Source organism: Oncorhynchus kisutch, linkage group LG4, assembly GCF_002021735.2.
Source record: "Oncorhynchus kisutch isolate 150728-3 linkage group LG4, Okis_V2, whole genome shotgun sequence".
Taxonomy (NCBI): Eukaryota; Metazoa; Chordata; class Actinopteri; order Salmoniformes; family Salmonidae; genus Oncorhynchus; species Oncorhynchus kisutch.
This window is the reverse complement of record NC_034177.2, coordinates 69,423,927-69,448,061: the sequence shown is the minus strand read 5'-3', so window position 1 is coordinate 69,448,061 and position 24,135 is coordinate 69,423,927.

The window sequence follows — 24,135 nt, the reverse complement described above, 5'->3', positions numbered from 1 at the left end:
CGAAATGATTGGAAACTAATTTAGGTTCATTACCCCTGGTATAGATATCCCAAAAAAACGACTTTAAAGTATTTTTACTTAAGTGCTTTACACCGCTGTAAATATAGTATAAGGGGTTAAAGGCAAACTGTCATTTTCTTTTCCATGTGGTAACAAGACAAATTAAATACACAATCACCACTGAAACTAAACACATACACAAACCAAAAAGGTAATTTCCTGCTAGCTGATGGTGGGGGAACTGGAAGTCAGTGTCATGGTGTCATGTGTTATGGCAGACATTATGTCATTTAGCATGTGCAGAGACATTTGTCCATGTAGCACAAGTCATTTTTAGTTAATTCAAATAATTTGGTAAAATAATAGAAATGCAATAGTAAATGCTGATGAAATTCTTGCTCAATCCAACTCTCCTCTCAAGGTTACCCTAGGACTCTTACTTTCCATTCTCCACCTCTCTCTCTCTCTCTCTTCCTCTCTAACTTTCTCCTGGATAAAGGGAAAGAAAATATGGAAACTCCTGAGTAAGCACTGCCTGCTGGCAGTAGTTGCTCTCCTCCATCAATCCTTTGCTCGTGTCTGGCTTTGTCGCCTCGTTAGCTAATTGAATAAATGAAAGATTGCTCTCTGCCATGCCACTTGGACATTGTCTCTCCTGGCTCTTCTTTATCTCATGTTTTAGTTTTTTAAAAGATTGTGACACTGAAATTGCATAAAAACATCATTACAATAATGACAGAAGTGAGAGAGGGGGGGGGGGTCTTTGTAGAGTTTTTCTCTCCTGTTCTGACGTGAGGGCTGACAGGGCTTTGCTGTCAGCACAGGATGACACATCCAGAGAGAGAGAGAAAGGCAGGGAGACAAAGAGAGGAATGCTCCTTCGCTCCAAGCCCTGAGAGATCATTAGGTAGAGGGTTGCGGCTGCTACTCTGGCCGTACTGGTGAAGCTTTGAGTGCGTGCGTGAGCATGTGCATGTGCGTGCGCACGTGTGTGTGTGTGTGTGCTTCTGCTTGTGTTCCCTTTGCATACGGGGCTGTATGTTAAGAACGGATGGGAGCAGTGGTGTCACCCTGGGTTGCAGCTGTCGTTAAATGTTGATATGAAGGCAGAGAGGGCTGTTAAGCGCGTCACCTCAGAACACTATTTATGGCCAGGATCTATAATGCACCTCCGGTATTAATTATGATTAAGAGCCACTCCAACACCTCAGCTCTCACACTCTCTCTCTCTCTTCTCCCTCTCTTGCCCCCCCTTCTCTCTATCTCTATAAACTCCTACTGTATGAATAAGTCTAGAGTATTCACTTATTTGACTATCATCATTAACTCCTTCCTTTTCTCAAAAATAGAGACCACAAGTTCAAACAGCCCCTGTAGAACAACCATTAAATATGCATTGCAATGTATTCACCAGTAGAGGCAGTGTACTTGTGATTTTGTGGGAGCAAAAGGAAATAAGAGAGTAAACTGATGGAAGGGCAGAATTGGGGGGGGGGGGGTGATGGGAGAATGAAAGGAGAGGTGTCAGATATTACAGGGAGAGGTGTCAGAGAATTACAGGGAGAGAGTGACAGAGAATTACAGGGAGAGAGTGACAGAGAATTACAGGGAGAGAGTGACAGAGAATTACAGGGAGAGAGTGTCAGAGAATTACAGGGAGAGAGTGACAGAGAATTACAGGGAGAGAGTGACAGAGAATTACAGGGAGAGAGTGACAGAGAATTACAGGGAGAGAGTGACAGAGAAAATATTGGCAGTGAACAGCTTATATAAGATTTAGGACTGAATATGTAGATCCTCTTCTGATGATTATGCCCACAATCCTCTCTGCCTTGTGTCCATCTTTGCAATGAGAGAGAGAGAGGTGGTGAAAGATGGAGATAGACAGCGTGCTGGATGGAGGGGGGGTGAGATGGAGAAAGAAGGGGGTGAGGAAGATATGGGGGAGAATGAAAGGAGATATGGGGGAGGAGGTGGAAGAAACAGTGTTCAGAAAGAGAGACCGTGAGAGGAGCACACAACGGGGAGAAAAATACACTGGCAAATTAGGCACCCTCTTCTTTTGAATAGTCTGACAAGATTGCACAGGGTTTCAGCAGAAATGGCTATTAGTAATTTCCTCTGGGGATGAAATTCAAAATGTTTCATTTACTCCTTTTCCTCGCTCCTTTCTCCATCTCCTTCCTCCTTCGCTCATTTCAGGCAATTTCAACTCCATTTACGCTCAGGCGGCGGCAGTAGCGTAGCCAGATACTGGTTGGTGGGCCTGCAGAAATTTTGGTGGGCAAAACTATTCGTTTTATAGCTAATCTCATGCCATTCTACACATTTTTCCATGAGACTGAGGATTTTGTTTTTGCTGTTTTAAAGCTAATTTCCTGCAATTCTACACATTTTGCCATGGGGCAGAAAGGAAAATGTGCAGTTTTATAGCTAATTTCCTGCAATTCTACACATTTTGCCATGGGGCAGAAAGGAAAATGTGCAGTTTTATAGCTAATCTCATGCTATTCTACACCATTTGCCATGAGGCTGAGAGAAGATATTGCTTTTTAAAGCTAATTAAAGCTCAAATATAGGTGTGTTGACTGGGATAAAGGCACTGGATCATGAGCTGCTAAATGAACAAATGAAGTAGGCAGTGCCATGGTGCATATAACCATAGACGCACAGAGACATTTCTCTCTCTCTTTCTCGTTGATGTTGATAAATACACACACACACTAACAAAGGCGCACACACAGGTATGCACACACACACACACACACACACACACACAAAGGGACAAGATGGAGAAATTACAGTGCGCCACCTCTCCGGCCCAATGAATAGTCATGCTGACAAATTGAATTGAATTGCTTCACCAGACCTCCTAGTCTTTTTAGCCCATTACCAGAGACACTCTGCAGCCATCGCCTGCTCACAGCCCCCTCTCACGCTGACAGATCCTTTACACTAACACCCTTACCCATCCTTGTGTGTTTGTGTGTCAGTCTGTCTGTCTTTTTTGTCTTTTCTTGTCTTCTTGTCTGTGTGTGTGGGCTTGTGATTTGATTTTATACGGCAGGGAAGTAGTTCATCGTAGTTCATCTCTCTGATGTTTTAATGACATTTACAGTAAAGCAAATGGACACAACAAAACATTGGATGTGGCACAATTTGACACACACACACACACACACACACACACACACACACTATTTGTATTCAGGACAGGTATACAGTACATACCAAACCCTGAGGCCACTCCATAATCTGCATTTACCTGCCATAAAGATATGGTGTTTCAGTGCCCCCTGTTGGTAAAGGAAATTAACTGTAAACCCACGCCTGTCCTGGGTCTCAGTAGTCTAAACTCCACAGTAAAAAGTAGTTGAAGCAGGAACATCTCTCCAATAAGAGACCAATTGGTGGGGTAACTTACATCTCTTTTCAGTTTCTTTATTTTTGCTAGTCTTTGCTATTTGAGAAGATATAGCTACAGGCTATTGGTGGGAGGCTTAACCAATATGTACATTGTAGTATTAAGTGTATTTTTCTTTTGTGAAAAACTTTGTGGAGCTGCATGTGTAACAGTATAGCTTCCGTCCCTCTCCTCACCCCAACCTGGGCTCGAACCAGGGACCCTCTGCACACACCAACCACGGTCACTCACAAAGCACCCTTACCCATCGTGCCACAAAAGCCACGGCCCTTGCAGAGCAAGGGGAACAACTATTTCTAGGTCTCAGAGCGAGTGACGTCACCGACTGAAACACTATTAGCGCGCACCACCGCTAACTAGCTAGCCATTTCACATAGGCCACACATGCATGGCACTGTGTGGTGTTGACTGTGTTTGTTATGTCTATGTTTGGTGTTGACTGTGTTTGTTATGTCTATGTTTGGTGTTGACTGTGTTTGTTATGTCTATGTGTGGTGCTGACTGTGTTTGTTATGTCTATGTTTGGTGTTGACTGTGTTTGTTATGTCTATGTGTGGTGTTGACTGTGTTTGTTATGTCTATGTGTGGTGTTGATGTTTTTTTTATATTGTGTGAAAAGTAAATAAAAATGGAACCACAACAACACATTTGTAAACTTATTTAGTTCAGTTTAGTTAACCAGAGTGAGGGTAAACGGCAGGCATCTGCTATCTACAGTATGTTTTTATCATTATGTTGGTTAGAGGGTGGGTCACTTTTGGGAGGATCATCCATTATAATTACAGAGAAGGAAGATTTTCTCAGAGTATTCTTTATTATAAATAATGTACGGTACCTAAATCCTTTCTGAAATAACCCCCTTAACTCAACAACCACGTGTGTCCCCCGTAATGTCCCTCTGGCCTTTTGGCACCACAGACATTTTCAATAAGTACGAGTAAAAGCAACTTCAGGTGGAGGGGGTGAGTTACTTTTTAAACATTTACATTTTACATTTTCATTCCTTTCTAACTTATATTTGCCTTTCACTCAGCATGAAAACCACTCAAACCTCTTCACAAATGCTCAAGAGGTAAATGGAAGGCCGTTAAACTAATCTTGAGATAAAAAGGGACTTTTAAACATACTCCACATTCCCTTTTTAAGAGAGGGGTGCTGAGTGTGTGCTGTGATAACTGATTTGTGCATTTGAGGCCCATTTGAAACAAAACATTTCTCCTCTCCTCCTCTATGAGAGTTAGTGTTGCCAATAGGCACTGCCAGTTTCAGGGGAGTGGATGTGACCGTGCACTGATAGCTTGTCAGAGTGAATTAGCCTCTAAGCAGCGTCCTCTTGGCACATACAGCCGCATGCCCTCTGCCCACCACCCCACATACGTGCCCAAGATTAGAATTGATAACCAGCGCTGTCAATAACACTCTAATCACAATAATTCTGTGTTTAGGGGCAGAGAGAGGTTACAGGCGTCTGGGCCGAGGATGGGCAATCTGGGGCGAGAAATAAGGAGGTTGTGTGTGTCTGTCCAGGAAGGTTGGGGTTTTCCCCACTGGACTCATTTTTTAGGTTGGCCCGGCAGCAGCTGGTCAGGTGAACCAGAGGGGACGATGGGAAGAGGACACACCTGGAGGGGGAGCACATTTCTCCTGTAAGGGACATATGTGGGGTCCAGAGACTGTGTGTTTTGGAGTTTAGAGTGTGTGTGAGCGAGTAGGTGGTGTGTTATTATAGAACAAGGTACCCAGCTAACGACAAACATTCCCACAACTTTAGAGAATGTTCCCTTAAGAATGTAGGAATGTTCCTGTGATGTGCAATAAATGTTTGCAAGAGACCATTCCTTTAATGTCAAATAGATCTTGCCCAGAACTTGGTTACCATGTTCTCCGAACTTAAGGTATAATGTTCTAGACACGTTAAATGAGAACGTTGTAAGAACATTTGTGTCCAGCTTTCGGTTGATTAGGAGAATATTCCATCAACGTCCCACCAAGCATACACAGAACATGGTTTCCGTATTCTCAGAACATAAGATATTCATGTTCTAAACACGTTTCATGTGAATGTTGTAAGAGCATTTATGTGAGACAAAAAAATGTCATTACAAATCATGTCTTGTTACTGTGCCAATACAGGCTCTGATTGGTGAACCACTGACCCAGTCATAGCTCTTTGTCTGTTGGCAAGGCTAGGAATAGTCTCACACACAGTGCTTTTAACCTAGTGTTTTCAACTTACATATGACATACATCAAAAATATAATGTGCTTGTTTATTTATACAGGTTGAATAATAATTACTATCTGCACCTAGGATTTGAACTCTGATCTTCCTGCTACGCCACCATGTCATCTATCAGCTAATCTGATTATTCTTATCATTGATTTGATTTACTTATTTCAACAATTGAAGGACTTTCTGTATAGTCGTCTAATGTTGGTGGGGAATGTCAACCTGTCAACCTTTTATTGAAACTCCTGAATCACTATGATCAATAAAATATTTTCTTGAATAAACTTTTAACAGACCTGAGATCTTCTTCAAAGTATTGCTTACACCTATAAAGTTGTTTCAGGTCTAGAAGTGCCTAGGGAGGAGGGTTTAGAGTTTGTCATTATTGCCATTTTGAATTGTATTTATCAGACATTTCGATTGTTTATATGGACATTTTGTTTTACACTTTGAAATATTATTTATGCATCTTTGTTTATTATCATAATATGTATAGACTTCTCCTCTTTCACACATTCCTGAAACTTTGGCTGCCAGCTTTGTGCCTTTGTGGTGTTTCTGGACGAGGAAATCAATGCTGCCTTTGCAGAGTTTGCGTTTGACTAAAATGTTGTTCTCTTTCTCCTCGATTAACTCAAAATAATGAGAGCATTTCCACAAGAAAAAGAGGTTAACCGGGGTAAGAACACAGCTGCCATCTTTCTTTGATTTCTGGCTTTACGATTGGAAACGGGGTTAGCCTAAAGCATATATATATATATATATATTACACGCCAAAATATGCTTCTGAAAGTAATGTACGGGAAACTTAAAAAAGTAACTGTAATAATACTACAATATTTGAAGACAAAAACGGACAACAAATACAATTGCATTTTATCGATGGTAATTTGAATGCACAGAGATACCGTGACAAGATCCTGAGGCCCATTGTGTCCGATGTATCATTCTTCATCACCTCATTTTTCAACATGATAATGCACGGCCCCATGTTGCAAGGATCTGTACACAATTCCTGGAAGCTGAAAATGTCCCAGTTCTTCCATGGCCTGCATACTCAGCATACATGTCACCCATTGAGCATGTTTGGGATGCTCTGGATCGACTTGTACGACAGTGTATTCCAGTTCTAGCCAATATCCAGCAACTTTGCACAGCCATTGTAGAAGGGTGGGACGACATTCCACAGAGCACAATCAACAGCCTGATCAACTCTATGCGAAGGAGATACTGACAGGTTTTCTGTACCACACCCGTACCTTTTTAAAATTAGATAAGATCGGTGTGTTGTAACTGTTGCCAAATAATGACAACACACATTGTTAAGAGTGTGAGAGCAGTGTGACTCCCTGTCACAGGGAAGCTGAGAGTCCAGAAGCAGATGCAGGTGAAACGTAATAAAACAACAAACATGGAACGAGACAACATAACAGTAGTATGTTCGAGATGTTGCACACTACAAAGAACTCCATAGTCGTTCCCAGTTGTGCCAGCTGGTCATGGTGTTGACGTAGAAGGTATCCCTGCTCGGCGACCATCTAGGCAGCAGATAAATAACCGTGGCAAACTTGGATCTCTCGGTGGTGGGGGCTCCCATCTGATGCGTAAAGTAGAGGGAGCACTGAAGTAGGAAGCCACGGCATTTAGATGGGAGCCCCCAACACCGCCGGCTCGTCGGGTTCCCATGCCTCAGCCGGATCTACAGGTTCCCATGCCTCAGCTGGATCTACAGGTTCCCGCACCTCAGAAGAAGCGACCGGCCCGCTCCTGGTCCTTGGGACTGTTCCTCTGGTCGGCATCGTCCGTCAGCTGGAGCCTCACGGCGCTCAACGTTGCCAGACGCCGTCTCATCATTACACTCACCTGCCACCATCGTTACGCGCATCTGCACCTCGTGACACTCACCTGGACTCCATCACCTTCCTGATTACCTCCCCTATATCTGTCACTCTCCTTTGTTCTTTTCTCAACATTGTTTCTGTTCTATTGTTTCTGTTCCTGTGTTTATGTTTGTGCGCTACTCGTGTTTCTTATCTTGTTCAATGTTCCATTATTTATGAAATTCACTCCCTGTGAATTCCCAATTCTTAGCATACACGTTACACTCACCTAGCGGGTCTCAAACCCAGGCCAACAGCAAACACCCTAACCATTGTCCCAATAACATATATTTCTAGGGCATGTGCTTATTGGGCCAGTATAGTTAGGGCCCCTCAAGAAAAAACCTATAATGACAGTTGTTAACAGTAGGGTGTATGCGCTTTGAAGTTAAGCTCATCTCTGTTAAAAGTACACTCAAGAAAATATTGAATTGCTCACAGTGATTCAGGAGTATTTTAAAACAAGTTAATATGCCCCACCAACATTAGACAGCTATTACAGAAAGCCCTTAAATTGATTAAATAAGTATATCAACTCAATGATGAGAGAATAGTCTAATTAACTGATAACTGACAGACATGGTGCCGTAGCAGGGAAATCTGAATGCCATGAACCAAGTGGTTGTGATTTCAAATCCCAGTTGAGGACATGTTGAATAATAATTACTGTATCAATTAAAAATAGCTGTGAATGGATCAGTGGTTCACCAATAATGGCCTTGATGGGCTTGGCAACAGCAACAAGGCGTGATGTGTAATGAAACAAAACCATTTTGGAGAACGTTTTCTCTTTGGGACCATCAGGCGACGTCCTGACAACTGATACACAGGAATGTTCTTGCAATGTTCCCATGAAACGTGTCTAGAACATGAATATCTTATTCTGAGGTCATGGCAACCATGTTCTGTGTATGTTTGGTGGGACGTTGATTTAATATTTAATACATTGTTACCACGTTCTAGATATGTTCTGCTTAACATTAAGGGAATGTTCTCCTAACTAACACCAAAACATGCTAAAAATAATCTCAGAAGGTTTTTGCTAACATAGATAGAATGTTTCCCTAACTAATGGAAAAACTGGACATTCCAACAGTAGGGCTACATTTTGGGTAACATTACAAAAACTTTCTCTCTGCCTAGAATTGTTAGCTGGGTGTCTGTCTCTGTTTCTTTCTGTTTCTCTCTCTCTTTCTCTCTCTCTCTCTCTCTCTGTGTCTGTCTTTCTCCCTCTCTTCTTTTTGTCCCCCTCCAGTCTCTCGGTTAGATGGCCATATTGCCATGGCCCTGTTCCACCATTTGTTATTACGCAGACACATCCGCTAATTGCAATCAAAATAACAAAACAACATATGTCAAGGCCCCAGAGACCTGCGTATGTGTGTCCTGCAGGCGCCCAAATTAAGAGTGATGGTTGACAAATGAACGCTAGATTGGCTACATAAATTACCTTCCATAGTCAGTGACACACAACAGGACTGGCAATCAAAGTCCCAACAGGAGACAGGGGTGGGGAGAAGGGTTGGGGAGAGAGAAAAGGGAGCAGAGGGAACCTAGCTAGCACATAACGTTCTGAAAACCATATGTTGTCCTGTCATTATTTTGCATACAATCTTCCCACAACTTTCTGGAAATGGTGCAGGATAGTTGCTTGGCTTTGAAACATTCTCAGCACATTTAAGGAACTTGACAAAAAAACATGACTTTCTTAGTATTTCATTACTTAACCAGAACGTTTCCTAAAGGTTCTAACATGGTTACATTTGAATTACATTTTGGTAATGTTCTAGGAACATTCTCCAACTGGTTTGACGTTGGGAATGTTCTCAAATAGTTCAGAGAACACTATGAAACCACGTTCTTCTGTCGGGAATTTCAGTACTTCAGCATAACATTTCCTTATGGTGCTATTTAAAGTCACATTCACAAATTGGTCCAATAACGTTAACTGCTTTGGGAACGGGGGGCAGTATTGAGTAGCTTGGATGAATAAGGTGCCCAGAGTAAACTACCTGCTACTCAGGCCCAGGAGCTAGTATATGCATATAATTAGTAGATTTGGATAGGAAACACTCTAAAGTTTCCAAAACTGTTACAATAATGTATACGAGTATAACAGAACTCCTATGGCAGGCAAAAACATGAGAAATATCCAACCAGGAAGTGGGAAATCTGAGGTTTGTAGTTTTTTTAAAGTGATTTCCTGTCCAATACACTGTCTATGGGGTCAGATTGCACTTCCTAAGGCTTCCACTAGATGTCAACAGTCTTTAGAAAGTTGTTTCAGGCGTCTACTGTGAAAGGGGAGCGAATAAGAGCTGTTTCAACCAGTGGTCAGGCTGAAAGCCTTGAGTTGTTTATCGCTCTTGGCCGTGAGCGCGAGCTCTGTTTCCTTTCTAATGAAAAAGGAATTGTCGGGTTGGAATATTATTGAAGATTTATGATAACTTCCTAAAGATTGATTATATACATGTTTCTACGAACTATAATGGAACTTTTTTGACTTTTCGTCTGGACTATGTGAGCGCGCTTTGTGCATTTGGATTACTGGACTAAATGTACAAACAAAAAGGAGGTCTTTGGACATAAAAATGAACTTTATTGAACAAAACAAACATGTCTTATCTAACATGGAGACCTGGGAGTGCCATCAGATGAAGATCATCAAAGGTAAGTGATTAATTTTAATGCTATTTCTGACTTTTGTGACACCTCTCCTTGGTTGGAAAATGGCTGTATGGTTTTCTGTGGCTAGGCACTGACCTAACATAATTGCATGGTGTGCTTTTGCCGTAAAGCCTTTTTGAAATCTGACACAGTGGTTGCATTAAGGAGAAGTTCATCTTTAATCGTATGGATACACTTGTATCTTTCATCAATGTTTATGATGAGTATTTCTGTAATTTGATGTGGCTCTCTGCACTTTCACCGGATGTTTGTTTGAGACAATGCATTTCTGAACATAATGCGCCAATTTCAAATTAGGTTTCTGGACATAAAGATGAACTTTATTGAACAAAACACATTTATTGTCTAACATGGAGTCCTGGGAGTGCCATCCGGTGAAGATCATCAAAGGTTAGTGATTAAATTTAACGCTATTTCTGACACCTCTCCTTCTTTGGAAAATGGCTGTATGGTTTTCTGTGGCTAGGCGCTGACCTAACATAATCGCATGGTGTGCTTTTTCCGTAAAGCTTTTTTGAAATCAGACACTGTGGCTGGATTAACAAGAAGCTTATCTTTAAAATGGTGTATAATACTTGTAGGTTTGAGGAATTTTAATTTCTGAGATTTCTGTTGTTGGAATTTGGCCCTGCAATTCCACTGGCTGTTGGCGTCCCACATATCCCAGAGAACTTCCCATAAAAACCAGGAGAGAACAGAGAATGTTCTCAGAACGTTATTTAAAAACATACATAAACATCAACAAAACTCTCTCTATCCTTTATCTTGTTAACTGTGTTCAGGACTGCTTTCAGTGCATTTTTACATTCCGGAAAGTTCAATTGAACGACCAGTTGAAAAACGGGGAGGGTTAGATTGTGGGTTAGGCAATGCTGTCAGCATGGCCACTGCCCTTTAAATACGTCCCTCATTGCTTTAAGCCACACCTTGCCACACCCACCAAACGGGAGCAAATATAACTTAAAACCAGGGATGGGCAACTCCAGTCCTCAGGGGCCTGATTGGTGTCACACTTTTCCACCATCCCTAGCAAACACAGCTGATTTACACTAATTGCGTTCTAAACTGAAGATCATGATTAGTTGATTGGTGTCAGGTGTGTTAGCTGGGTTTGGGGCAAAAGTGTGACACCAATCAGGCCCCCGAGGACTGGAGTTGCCCAGGCCTGCCTTAAAGTCTGTTGAAGAACGCACAAGAAACCTCTGGTGTTTTGGCCATGCTCACAAATTGGCCACACCTGATTTTAATGAGTGCTTGTTTCCTTTTGAAATGGGGTCTGTTTGAATAAACTAAAATTAACAGCTTTGTTTGCGTAAAAAAAACATGGCATGCTAGCTCCATCCTGGTCGTGCAGTGGACTAATTCCATGGATAGAAAACAAAGATTAGAGGTTCAAAACTTGTGACACCATGTCACAAGAAAAAATAAGTGTGTTACATGGACCAGCCATTTCCTGGTTGCTAAAATTCAAATAGTTCCCCTAATTTCAGTTTACGTGTAGAGAGTCATTGTACCATCTAAACTGCTGTGACATGTATTTTCTATATCCCAAAAAAGTATTTTCAGCTGTTTGAAGCCGGTGTACAAAAACCGAAAGTAAAAGACGCAAAAATTGAATTTAAGAAAGGGAAGTGTAGAAATGGCGCACAGAAAACAGATCTACCTTTCCTAGACTTGCATTTAATGACAATGCCAGCTCTAGAACTGACATTTCTATGTGAATCTTGCCAGGTCTCCCCAAAAGTTACACATTGCAGCTTTTAAATAAATTACTTTCCATGTGTCCTATCGACTTGGAGTTCAAAAGGTTTACCCAAAATAAGCTAGCAGTGTTATTAACCCTTTACAATTGTACCTGTATATAGGGTGAAAATGGCAGTGTAGTGGGGTAATATGTATCATATAAGGATATTATACAATACCATTCAAAAGTTTGGGGTCACTTAGAAATGTCCTTGTTTTTGAAAAATGCATCTAAAATAACATCTAATTTATCAGTGTAGACACTGTTAATGTTGTAAATGACTTATAGCTGGAAATGGCAGATTTTTCATTGAATATCTACATAGGCGTACAGAGGCCCATTATCAGCAACCATCACTCCTGCACTCCTGGCAACACCCAGATGCAGACACAGGAGGCAGATGGTTGGAGTCTTACAATATTTATTAATCCAATAGGGTAAGGCAAGAGAATGGTCATGGACAGGCCAAAAGGTCAAAACCAGTTCAGTCCAAAAGGTAACGAAGGGCAGGTGGGAAAGTAGTCCAGAGTAAGGCAGGGGTCAAAACCGGGATGACTAGCAAAAAGAGACTGGGAAAAACACGCTGGTTGACTTGACTAACATACAAGACGAACTGGCACAGAGACAGGAAACACAGGGATAAATACACTGGGGAAAATAAGCGACACCTGGAGGGGGTGGAGACAATCACAGGAACAGGTGAAACAGATCAGGGCGCAACAGGCACGTTGTGTTAGCTAATCCAAGTTTATCGGTTTAAAAGGCTAATTGCTCATTAGAAAACCCTTTTGCAATGATGTTAGCACAGCTGAAAACTGGTTCTGATTAAAGAAGCAATAAAACTGGCCTTCTTTAGACTAGTTGAGTATCTGGAGCATCAGCACTTGTGGGTTCGATTACAGGCTCAAAATGGCCAGAAACAAAGACTTTCGACTGAAACTCGTCAGTCTATTCTTGTTTTGAGAAATTATAGCTATTCCATGACACGTACATTAGAGTGTCTAGTTTGAGAAACAGACACCGCACACGTCCTCAACTGGCAGCTTCGTTAAATAGCACCCACAAAACACCAGTCTCACTACCCTCCATATTATTGGCCAACATGCAATCACTGGAAAACAAACTGCACGATCTACAATTAAGACTATCCTACCAACGGAACATAAAAAAATGGAATATCTTATGCTTCACAGAGACTTGGCTGAATGACGACCAGGATAATATAGAGCTGGTTGGCTTCTCTGTTTTTTGGTAGGACACAGCAGCTACAGTTGAATTCGGAAGTTTATATACACTTTAGCCAGATCACATCTAAATTCCTGACATTTAATCGTAGTAAAAATAACCTGTCTTAGGTCAGTTAGGATCACCACTTGATTTTAAGAATGTGAAATGTCAGAATAATAGTAGAGTGATTTATTTAAGCATTTATTTCTTTAATCAAAACTAGAATTTGTTAAGACATTTTTGGAGTGGTTGAAAAACAAGTTTTAATGACTCTAACCTAAGTGTATGTAAACTTCCGACTTCAACTGTACATATGGTGAGACGAGGGGCGGGGGTGTGTGTCTATTTGTCAATAACTGCTAGTGCGCCATGTCTAATATTAAAGAAGTCTCGAGGTATTGCTCGCTTGAGGTAGAATACCTCATGATAAGCTGTAGACCATGCTATCTACCTCCATTTACCACCACAAACCAACGCTGGCACTAAGACCTCAATCAACGAGCTGTATAAGAAGAAAATGATCACCCAGAAGCGGCGCTCCTAGTGGCCGAGGATTTAATTCAGGCAAAATTACATCAGTTTTATCTCATTTCTACCAGCATGTCACATGTGTAACCAGAAGGGAAAAAACACTAGACTACATTTACTCCACACACAGAGACACGTACAAAGCTCTCCCTAACCTTCCATTTGGCAAATCTTACCATAATTCTATCCTCCTGATTCCTGCTTACATGCAAAAAGTAAAGCTGGAAGTACCAGTGACTCGCTTAATGCAGAAGTGGTGAGATGACGCGGAGGCTACGCTTACAGGACTGTTTTGATAGACTGAAATATGCTCCGGGATTCATCCAATGGCATTGAAGAGTATACCACCTCAGTCACCGGCTTCTTAAATAAGTGCATCGACGACATTGTCCCCACAATGACCGTACATACATTTCCCAGCCAGAAGCCATGTATTACAGGCAACATTTGCACAGAGCTAAAGGCTAGAGCTTCCGCTTTCAAGGAGCGGGACACTAATCCGGACCCTTATAAGAAATCCCGCTATGCCCTCAGACAAACCACATAACAGGCAAAGCGTCAATACAGGACTTAGATTGAATCCTACTACACCGGCTCTGAGGCTCGTCGGATGTTGCAGAGCGTGAAAACAATTGCGGACTACAAAGGGAAACCCAGCCGCGAGCTGCCCAGTGACACAAACCTACCAGACGAGCTAAATGCCCTTTTATGCTCGCTTTGAGGCAAGCGAGATTGAAGCATGCATGAGAGCACCAGCTGTTCCGGATGACTGTGTAATCACTCTCTCCATAGCCAATGTGAGCAAGACCTTTAACACAGGTCAACATTCACAAAGCCGCGGGGCCAGACGGATTACCAGGACGTGTACTCAAGCAAGCTCGGACCAACTGGCAAGTGTCTTCACTGACATTTTTAACCTCTCCCTGGCTGAGTCTGTAATACCTACATGTTTCAAATAGACCACCATAGTCCCTTTGGCCAAGATAGCGAAGGTAACCTGTGTAAATTATTACCGCCCCGCCCCGTAGCACTCATGTTGGTAGCCATGAAGTGCTTTGAAAGGCTGGTCATGGCTCACATCAACCCCACATGCCACAAATCCTAGACCCACTCCAATTTGCATACCGCCCCAGATGATGCAATCTCAATTGCACTCCACACTGCCATTTCCCACATGGACAAAAGGAACAACTATGTGAGAATGCTGTTCATTGACTATAGCTCATCATTCAACACCATAGTGCCCACAAAGCTCATCCCTAAGGTAGGGACCCTGGGACTTAACATCTCCCTTTGCAACTGGATCCTGGACTTCCTGACGGGCCGCCCCCCAGGTGGTAAGGGTAGGCAACAATACATCTGTCACGCTGATCCTCAACACTAGGGCCCCTCAGGGGTGCATGCTTCAGCCCTTCCTGTACTCCCTGTTCACCCACGACTGTGTGGCCAAGCACGACTCCAACACCGTCATTAAGGTTGCTGACGACACTATAGTGGTAGGCCTGATCACTGACAACGATGAGACTGCTATAGTGAGGAGGTCAGTGTAGTGCCTGGTCTCTGGGGACAACAACCTCTCTCTCAATGTGACTATACAGGCCTCCATTAAAATCGATGGTGGAGTGGGTCAAATGTTCCAAGGTCATTGGTGTCCACATCACCAACAAACTATCGTGATCCAAACACACCAAGACAGTTGTGAAGAGGGCACGGCAACACCTTTTCCCCCTCAGGAGAATAAAAAGATTTGGCATGGGTCCCCAGATCTTCAAAAAAAATCAAGAGCATCCTGACCGGTTGCATCACTGCCTGGTGTGGCAACTGCTCGGCATCTGACCGGAAAGGGCTTCAGATGGTCGTGCGTACGGCCCAGTACATCACTGGGGCCAAGCTTCCTGACATCCAGGACCTCTATACTAGGCGGTGTCATAGGAAGGCCCCAAAAAATTGTCAAAGACTCCAGGCAACCAAGTCATAGCCTGTTCTCTCTGCTACCGCACAGAAGAGCGCCCAATCTAGGACCAAAATACTCCTTAACAGCTTCTACTCCCAAGCCATAAGACTGCTGAACAGCTAAACTAATCAAATGGCCACCCAGACTATTGACATTGTCTATACACTGCTGCTACTCACTGTTTATCTATGCATAGTCACTTTACAAATGACCTCGATTAACCTGTAACCCCGCACATTGATTCGGTACCGGTACCCCCAGTATTTAGCCTCGTTAATGTAATGAACATTTCGTGTGTTACCTATTGATTAGATTTTTTTTTAAAGCTTTTGGTTAATTCAGTAAATATTTTATTAACTGTATTTCTTGAACTGCATTGTTGGTTAAATACAAGTGTGCCAAGCTTGTAGCGTCATACATAAGAGTCCATGCTGTAATCGCTGCCGAAGGTAAATCAACAAAGTACTGAGTAAGGGGTCTGAATAATTATGTAAATGTAATATTTCAGTTTTAAAAAAATGCTTTGTCATTATGGGGTGTGTCCATTTTTATCAATTTTAGAATGTGTTACGTAACAAAATGTGGGAAAAGTAAAGGGGTCTGAATACTTCCCGAATACACTGTACAAGACATAAAGCTTAAGTAAGGCAATATTGACATTAAGTATGAGAGAGGGAGAGAGAGAGAGATTTGTTTGGATTCACAAACTGAGTTGTGACCAATAGTATTACTGTACAGTTAACCTCCAATAAGATGAGTTTTATCATATGGAAATGTGAAGTGCACATTTGGACTCACAGGTGTTTGGCTTGTATGACATCAAAGTTGTGTTTATTATAATCCTCAATCTCATCTTTCAAAACTCATGTCAAATCAAATCCCATTTTATTGGTCACATATTTAGCAGATGTATTGCGATTGTAACAAAATACTTGTGTTCCTAGCTCCAACAGTGCAGTAGTAGCTAAAAACAATTCACAACATTACACACAAATCTACAAGTAAAAGAACGGAATTAAGAAATATATAAATATTAGATATTAAATATTAGAGCAATGCCGGAGTGGTATTGACAAGAAAATACAGTAGAATAGAATATATACATATGAGATGAGTAAAGCAGTGTGTAAACATCTTGACAGATAATAGTAAAAATAAAGAAAAACCCTTGAATGAGTAGATGTGTCCAAACGTTTGACTGGTACTGTATATAGGGCATTGTCAACATTTATGATCACTAATCTTGATGTACAGTTACAAGATGACATGGCGTCATACCCTGGGTTGTTGCGAACAGAATGTTGGTCTATTGTCTTGGCTGTGGAACACACACCTGAATGCATACATGACTCCTCTCTATGTGCACCAAAATGACAATCTGTTTCACTGAATTGCCCTGTGAAAGCCTATCACTGTAAGATCCTATTTTAGAACTTAGCTTGTCATGTTGACAATATAACAAGCTTTCCAAATTTTGGGTTGCATTAACAACAACAGTAACTGTGTGATGGCTGAGATGCAGGGCTGTGTTCCAAATAAAACAACTACAAGTGTTCTTGCTCTAGTTCCTCAGCGGCACAACTAGGAGAGCTACAAAATCCCTTTACGGTTGAAGACTAGAAGCCATGAAGGTGCATTGAAATGTCTTAGGAATTGTGAACACTCAAACCCTTTCAATGCTTTTGTCTGATGTTGTGAACACTCAAACCCTTTCAATGCTTTTGTCTGATGTTGTGCACACTCAAACCCTTTCAATGCTTTTGTCTGATGTTGTGCACACTCAAACCCTTTCAATGCTTTTGTCTGATGTTGTGCACACTCAAACCCTTTCTGAATGTATCAGAAGTATTTTTTGATTTCTTTATCAACAAATGTGGCAGAAAGTACAGTAAATGCCAAATGTTTAATGTTTGGATTCAGTCTTGTGTCAGGGGAACTGTTGTGTCCTCAACTTTGGTCTAATAATGTTTCCATAATCTCCAAACTCTTCCCTTTCAATTGATGCCATGCTTTTGCATTTAATATTTAATCTGTAAGAAACATTTCGATATAGCCCTACCCAGTCTAATTCCCCCGAGTGTATAGGGTTAGAAGTCATAGCCCTATCCAGTCCAATTCCCCCGAGTGTATAGGGTTAAAAGTCATAGCCCTATCCAGTCCAATTCCCCTGAGTGTATAGGGTTAGAAGTCATAGCCCTATCCAGTCCAATTCCCCCGAGTGTATAGGGTTAAAAGTCATAGCCCTATCCAGTCCAATTCCCCTGAGTGTATAGGGTTAGAAGTCATAGCCCTATCCAGTCCAATTCCCCCGAGTGTATAGGGTTAGAAGTCATAGCCCTATCCAGTCCAATTCCCCCGAGTGTATAGGGTTAAAAGTCATAGCCCTATCCAGTCCAATTCCCCTGAGTGTATAGGGTTAGAAGTCATAGCCCTATCCAGTCCAATTCCCCCGAGTGTATAGGGTTAAAAGTCATAGCCCTATCCAGTCCAATTCCCCTGAGTGTATAGGGTTAGAAGTCATAGCCCTATCCAGTCCAATTCCCCTGAGTGTATAGGGTTAGAAGTCATAGCCCTATCCAGTCCAATTCCCCTGAGTGTATAGGGTTAGAAGTCATAGCCCTATCCAGTCCAATTCCCCTGAGTGTATAGGGTTAGAAGTCATAGCCTTATCCAGTCCAATTCCCCTGAGTGTATAGGGTTAGAAGTCTTATTGAAACACTGTGAAAGTTGTAAGGAAGGTACTCAAAAAATCTCCAAAATACCTAGCATTTTCGTTCTCAGAGCGTTAATAAAATCTCCCAGAAAAAAAGGAACCAGAGTAAAACGTTCTCAGAACTTTCCCGAGGAGCAAACAATTCCTTTGGAAGCCTTCTCTAGGCTTCAAGGCTTCTAACTTCCCATGCATAGTATATTCAACCAGGGATTCTTCCAGTGATCTAGATGGTCGCTGTCCACGCTCATATCGTGCTGACCTTCGGTAATTCCGATTCCGGAGCTGTCCTCTTGAGTGGTGCTGAGTCTCAGCTATTAGCTTGTTTGATTACTTTCGCATAAGACATTTTACCCTTGTGACAAGGCCCCCACAAGTTCAAAGTGGACACATTTTCAATGACACAGTGATTAGATACCATAGTATCTGACTGAGCTAAGAAAATCCATATGTGAGACAGGGATCAGTCAGGCCTGTATAGCATGCCACTCTACTTTTTCACCACCAGAGGGCACTGTGTGAGTCTCAATGATGTGGCTTCCTTCCCCTCTATCCTCTCAGTACAAATCAATCATCCATTCCGTTTTTTATGATTTGTCTCATTTGTCTCATTTTGTATCTGTTATATTCTGCTTCTCTGAGCTGTCTTCATCTTCCCTGTCTTCACTACTTTAGGTATAGGCACTGTTCAATCTTTTCTGCCTTAAAAAATTGCCAAACTCCTTCGCTATGATGGCCAAGGAATATGAACACATTGTGGGGTTTGTGGAAAAAATATTGTACTTTTTTTTTTTTGTATAAAGAGAAAAATGTACATATCTAGACCACTGGTATTATTCTGCAAAGCTACATGGTGTTACCACTCTGTGACCAGAAGATGGCAGTAAGAACCTTTATTAAAAACTAATCTCCCTTCCTTCTCTCACATCTCTCTCACATCCCTCATCTCAGCGGAGTGACTCCCTGATTTTCAATCCATGACGTCATCTTAATACCTAATGGAAAAGGTTTTAGCGTTCTACATCATATACCCTCTCTCTCTCTTTGTCTCTCTCTGTCTCGCATGCTGACTCACCCACTGATGGGTGAGTCAGTCTCAGGAGGCCCTCTGATAGACACATGGAGATGGATGGAAATCACTTTGTTCTGACAGTTCTCCGCAAGAAAAGGGAGAGGGGTTTGTAGGGCAGGGGACCATCTAATAGAAAGTGGTGTACCTACTGTACAGTACCAGTCAAAAGTTTTGGAATGCCTACTCATTCAAGGGTTTTTCTTTGTTTTTACAATTTTCTACATTGTAGAATAATAGTGAAGACATCAACACTTTGAAATAACACATATGGAATCATGAAGTAACCAAAAAAGTGTTAAATAAATCCAAATATATTTTATATTTGAGATTCTTCAAAGTACCCACCCTTTGCCTTGATGACAGCTTTGCACACTCTTGGCATTCTCTCAACCAGCTTCACCTGGAATGCTTTTCCAACAGTCTTGAAGGAGTTCCCACATATGCTGCGCACTTGTTGGCTGCTTTTCCTTCACTCTGCGGTCCAACTCATCCCAAACCATCTCAATTGGGTTGAGGTCCGGTGATTGTGGAGGCCAGGTCATCTGATGCAGCACTCCATCACTCTCATTCTTGGTCAAATAGCCCTTACACAGCCTGGAGGTGTGTTGGGTCATTGTCCTGTTGAAAAACAAATGATAGTCCCACTAAGAGTAAACCAGATGGAATGGCTGTAATATAATAGGGAAGGTCAAGGGGTCTGAATATGGGCTCCCGAGTGGCGCAGCGGTCTAAGGCACTGCATCTCAGTGCTACAACAGACCTCTGGTTCGATTTCAGGCTTTATCACAACTGGCCTGATTGAGAGTCCATTAGGGTCTGTGCACAATTGGCCAAGCGTCGTCCAGGTTAGGGTTAGACTGGGGTAGGCCGTCATTGTAAATAAGAATTTGTTCTTAACTAACTTGCCTAGTTAAAGATAAAAAATAAATACTTTCTGAATATAAAGTGGGGAGAAGTATTTGATACACTGCCGATTTTGCAGGTTTTCCTACTTACAAAGCATGTAGAGGTCTGTCATTTTTATCATAGGTACACTTCAACTGTGAGAGACGGAATCTAAAACAAAAATCCAGAAAATCACATTGTATGATTTTTAAGTAACTAATTTGTATTTTATTGCATGACATAAGTATTTGATCACCTACCAACCAGTAAGAATTCCGGCTCTCACAGACCTGTTAGTTTTTCTTTAAGAAGCCCTCCTGTTCTCCACTCATTACCTGTATTAACTGCACCTGTTTGAACTCGCTACCTGTATAAAAGACACCTGTCCACACACTCAATCAAACAGACTCCAACCTCTCCACAATGGCCAAGACCAGAGAGCTGTGTAAGGACATCAGGGTTAAATTGTAGACCTGCACAAGGCTGGGATGGGCTACAGGACAATAGGCAAGCAGCTTGGTGAGAAGGCAACAACAGTTGGCCTAATTATTAGAAAATGGAAGAAGTTCAAGATGACGGTCAATCACCCTCGGTCTGGCCCTCCATGCAAGATCTCACCCACTCCTCTACATGCTTTGTAAGTAGGAAACACTGCCGATTTCGCAGGTTATCAAATACTTGTTCTCCCCACTGTATATAGCCCTACACATGTACAGATCAAAACATGCACACACAGAGAGAGAGCATGCACAACACATACATATTCACACCATCTCTCTTCAACTACAAGATTAAGTGTTAACCCACGATAGCCGACACTCACATAAAGGATGTTTTGGCAGTGTCGGAGGTGTATCTGCATTTGAGCTGTTAAATCTGTGAGCAGCTGCTCTTGTGGTCATTGTCACGAAGCCACACCTGTCACACTTGCGCTAAAAAGTGTGAGAAAGTTTAGGCTATATAAAAATAATGATGTTCAAAATCATTAAACAAAATAATGAGGAGCCTAATCAAGGTGCAGATTACATCACCCATTCCAGTGTTCAAACTTGTAAACATGGGTGCATGGGATTCCTACTAATGCGACTCTGTGCAGCCAATGGCAATGTCCACAATAGGTATAATGACAGGAGCCACTTGTGGATTTGACAGCTCTAATGGTGTTCCAACACCATCAAAACACCAGCTATGCCGGTGTTGGCTAGCGCGAATCTGATTGAATCGAGCCCTGAATCCATGTCACCTGTGAAATCTGCTGTCAGTAAACAGTATGTGGTATAAAGATGCTTGTATGACAGTTCTAAGGCCTTGCTAAGTGTCCTCTTGTCTCCTGGATTTACTTCCCAGTATCTCTGAGCCTTAATGGAGTGGTAATCTTTACGGTCGTATATAGCTGTGATTACTTAACCTCATCTTGGGGGAGAGGAAAATCAATGCTGTTTGTCATTGCTCTCAGTGCCTGGCACAAACCGCACCGTTTTTTGTAAATGCATCAGAGTGTGTGTGTACACTAAGATCAGTGTAAAGGGTAAAACTCCACACTTTAAAACTGAGCTGATCCGTCTCTCGCTCTCTCGCTCTCTTTCTCTTTCTCTCCCCCTAAAGGCATCATATCTCAAGGTAGATGGCTATATGTAATGCAATCACATCATGGCTATGACCAGGTCACCATGGAAACGCCCACTCTGGAACCACAGAAGGCCTCTCATAGCACAACCAGGCCCCCAGTGTCCAGTCTGGAGCATGAGCTCTGCTGGTCAGCTACTGCGTAGCAACCAAGCTAGCGGTGCTAAAAATCCTGGTCTGCCCTGGAAAGCCTATGTAAATGAAGATCGTCAGAACGGCCCCTCCCCCAAACAATTGGATGGCCGTTTATTATCATCAAGTTCAATCCCCACTGTGAACTATTTTAAAGTTTCCTACAAATAGAGATATTTTATTTAATAGTGATCCATGGACCACATGCTGCACAGACCAATCACGGGCCAGCACGCTACAAGGATGTCTATGAGAACAAGGGCAGTGGACAGATCTCATCTACTATGTGTAAAAGGGGGAGACTCTCCATTTTTATGTAAACCACTCTGTTACTTCTGCTAACTATTGATATAGTGGAGGTGTGGTTGCCCTAAAGGGCCAGTGGTTGACTCTCTAGCGCCGTTCATACCTGGTGCTAACATGCATCCTGTGTCCCGAACATGTCCACATTTTGATTGTGCCCAAATCTTAAAAGAGGCACTGTGAACTGATTTTGATCAGATCTTATAAGTTTAAATGGGCAAGATCAGAACGAAGGACACATATTAGCACCATATATAAACGGGGCTATTTTGTGTGTGGATGTGTGTGAGTGAGGAGGAGCCTCCGTCTTTGTAATTAGACAGCTCTGTTATGTCTGTAGATTACTGATACATCATCCTGTCAGGCCCGTGGTGCCCTATTCCACACTGAGTAATGGATGAGAGGGCTTTGCTCATCACAAACAGAGCGCTCGTTTGCCATGGTAATGTCCTACTGCAGACCATTAAAAACTCATTTCTGGAATGTGACATTTGGGCTGTGTTGAAACGCAGAGCTATCCAGGCACTGATATTAACATGGTCAACATTGGGCAATTATATCATCAATCTCAATTCCAGTGTGTGTGCATGCGTGTCTCTCTCTCTCCTTCTCTCTGGTAAAGCCCTGTGTGTCTGGTTGTGTGATCTTCACCACAGGAGCTCAGCAAAGCCTCCCTTAAACATAACTGTATCCCCGGGTACACACAGCAGGACAGCTTACACACAGAGGCAGAGGAAAGTGTGTGTTTGATAGAGATGGAGAACTGAATAGTAAACGAGAGAGAAGCAGAAAACACTCACTTTTTTTGGTACATTTTACCCAATCACTGATTACCACTGAGTACACTGATTATTTTGCTTCTTCCATGGTGTAGGTACAATTCTCATTCATCCCTGTGCATCCAGTGAACAGCATCTCACTCCTCAGTGCCACAGCATCCCAGGCTGATGATTATGTGGAAGCAGCTGTGCTGCTAAATTAATGTCAGAGGGCAAATTAAAATGGCTCCCAGTGTCAAACCACAAGTGCCAACCACACACACTACTTTAATACTCTCTCCATCACACTGAGGATGTGTGCACAATTTGTGTTCGTGTATGTACTGTACAGTATGTGTTATTGAAGGTGACTCCCTATTCACTGTGTGTGTTTGGCTGTGTAACTGTCATTGGTGAGTCATGTGTGTCATGCTTATTCTGGTGCCAGACTGTCATTGAGCTCTACCCGGCCACTACCCTGCCTCACCCGGCCACTACACACTGCCCCCAAACACACCCACACCAGCAGCGGTCAGTGCCGTTTCAGATGAGCATGGCCTTGTTTCTATTACAGCAAATAGGGTTCCCGAGTGGCGCAGTGGTCTAAGGCACTGCATCTCAGTGCAAGAGGTGTCATTACAGTCCCTGGGTCAAATCCAGGCTGTATCCCATCCAGCCTTGATTGGGAGTCCCATAGAGTGGTGCACAATTGGCCCAGCGTCGTCCAGGTTTGGCCGGGGTAGGCCGTCATTGTAAATAAGAATTTTTTTCTTAACTGACTTGCCTAGTTAGTTAAACGTTCTAAATAAATATTGGATGACTGACATTCATATTCCATTCACGCAGTTAAATATAACACTGATAGGTTAAGGCACACTCTTGCCTGCATCTAGCTGATCATGAGTGTAATCACTAGTCTAACAGTTGCAAACGAGAGTTTCTATTGGACAAATTCGGGTATGTTTATCCTCGTTT